At 40.1% G+C, this 2,474-nt stretch overlaps 1 protein-coding gene across 4 annotated transcripts in view; it reads left to right on the top strand.

Moving 5' to 3' along the window:
• The window catches only part of lpin1a (lipin 1a), a 55,800-nt gene extending 54,243 nt beyond the window's left edge, over nucleotides 1-1,557 (top strand). For all 4 annotated transcript variants that reach the window (XM_080768384.1, XM_080768383.1, XM_080768385.1 and 1 more), the window contains one exon: nucleotides 1-1,557. This exon is cut by the window's left edge and continues 2,624 nt beyond it. The gene's annotated coding sequence lies outside the window, so the exon portion shown is untranslated.
• The last annotated feature ends 917 nt before the right edge of the window (nucleotides 1,558-2,474 follow it).

The following is a 2,474-nucleotide window of genomic DNA, read 5'->3' as shown; positions in this document are numbered from 1 at the left end:
CAAAATGGCCGCTGTCCTATACTCAACGTTGTTGTGTTAGCTTTCGGTGGCTATAACGATACAATCGGATCAAAACATGGATTAAAGAATGTATAAACCCTGGAACACGAGAGTCTCGTGTTTGGCGGGCTATAGGGTGCTAATTTAAGCTTCCGTGTTCCTCGTTTCTGGCGGGCTCCGTGTTTTAATCGAATGTCCCTATACCGTGATTTCTTATCAAAACTTTAACTCCGTTGGTGGCGTGTTGTCGTGCCCTTATATGGTCTGTGAGAGCCCATGTAACAGCTCCATACAGTACGTGACTGCACTGTTACGGGTCCATTTGTACACACTGTCAAAAGTGAGATTACGGTAATAACCACTTAAACGACCTATACTGTACATTGATTGTTGACTGGGGCCCACCAGGGCTCTATACTATAGGTCTATAGGCCTTTTTCTCACTGCCAAAGCTCTTCGGGCGAAAATAGCCGACTACCTATAGCTCACGACGCGACACGTCGCGAGCTTGTATAGATCTCCTATTGTCACCAAATGTTATAGTGAATAGATTTATGTGGATGACGGCAAACTGGTTTTTTTTGTATACACTTTAGTGCCCATTATGCTGCACAAGAGGGCCCACATAAATCCTCCTTTAATCGTCTGTGTCTCTCCCTTATGTATTTGAGATTGACATTTTCCTGCCCTGCTGAAAAGGAAAAGGAAAACACATGAACCCCTTTTGGTGTTAGCGTTATGTTATGCTTTAGCTATTGGAAATACGAGTGGCGCGCTACGAGCTCGTAGGTCTGCTATTTTTGAAAAATCGAAGAACCACTGACATAGAAACATAGCTTTTTTCAGAAGAACTGTCAGGATGTAGACGACATTTTTAGAATCTGATCTCAGGTCAGAATGGGTTAATACATTGTAATTTCTTAGAGGTTTGGTGTATGGATGATCTGCTCTCTAACGGTGTCTTTCCAGATTACGTTGACTTTCTTCTGGATCTGTAAATCTGTGAACATCCAGTAATACTGTGTGTGACATCTTGTGAACATTGGCATGGCAATGCCAGATGCTATTTATTAACGTAACACGGGCATTGCACTGATTATTGTTGTTACTGTGTTTTCTGCTTATGAAGAGATCATGGCCCAATGTTAGCACAAAGAAACAATAATAATAGATTATATACTGTGATATCGAATGAAATGTATTATACAGAGATGATTTATATTTGCTGGCACTGTGGAAATGTTAAATTGGAGATCGGTCTAAACAAGCTACCTGTTGTTATATCGCCATGATGAACAAACCATGTTGACTGTCGTTGATCTTATTCTTTCTATGAAAGATGCATCGAAGAGCATTGTTAATTTCAGCGATGCTCTCCTGACATGGACGCTAATACATTGAGTATGAATGTATATATGTACTTACTGCATGTATGCAAGTATGTACAGTATGTAGAATTGTGTTTTTGAAATCTTGCCGCCGCCTCCAACGCAGTATGCACTGCGAGCCATTAACTTTATTTGAACAAATTAAAAAAAAAAACTCTTTAAAGTCAAAGTTGATTGACATTCTTTTCTTTTTTTTTAAATGTCACGTATTGTATTCTGGGTTCCCACACATTTTCAAACTTTCAACTTTAGTTTTTTTCAACCAAGGTTCATGTTTTAGGTTCATTAGAGAAAGTAAAAGGTGAGTGTTAATTCTTTTTCATTTGCTGCTTTCTTTTGTTTTAGGGATTTTAGCTCTTTTTGACAGGGGGGCGGGGGCATTCGAGCATGGGGCTAAATATGTATTTTTTTACCAATATTTTGTAAAAAAATACATATTTAGCCCCATGCTCGAATGCCCCCGCCCCCCTGTCAAAAACGGCTAAAATGCCTAAAGCAACAATAAATCATAGAATTAGTGTTGTTTTCGTCGACTAAAGATTTTCTTCGACTACCTTTTTTCCACTGACAAAAACTAAGCTATGATGACTAAAACAAAGACTAAATATACTGACAATTTCGTCAACAAATAAAAACTAGACTAAAATGTATAGGAAGGGTCTAGTAGTGGACAAGAGATCCAGTAGAAGTAAAAGACACAATTAAGTCATCTCTCCATTTTACACTTGGTCGCATGCTGAAAATAGCCCCTGTCACGGCCCCTTGGCCTGGCCTGCAGGGCCCCTATGCATTATGGTGTACTGCCCTGTAGGGCTGTATTTTGCGTGTCTTAAGTACCAGGTCTTATTACCTAACTTGAGTAAACTAAAGACCTGGAGGCGTGATCAATGCCATTTGGCTATTCTGAGTGGCCAAAGAGCATTGATCACGCCTCCAGGTCTTTAGTTTACTCAAGTTAGGTAATAAGACCTGGTACTTAAGACACGCAAAATACAGCCCACATATGTGTGTGTTTCTCCCACAGATCATGTGGGCGTCGGCCCACTTGAGACTCCTCATTAGGTGCATTAGGAGCACCTGATCAGT

This window comes from Protomyctophum bolini (genome assembly GCF_963924005.1).
Source record: "Protomyctophum bolini genome assembly, chromosome: 1".
NCBI lineage: Eukaryota > Metazoa > Chordata > Actinopteri > Myctophiformes > Myctophidae > Protomyctophum > Protomyctophum bolini.
This window is presented reverse-complemented; position numbering and strand designations above follow the sequence as displayed.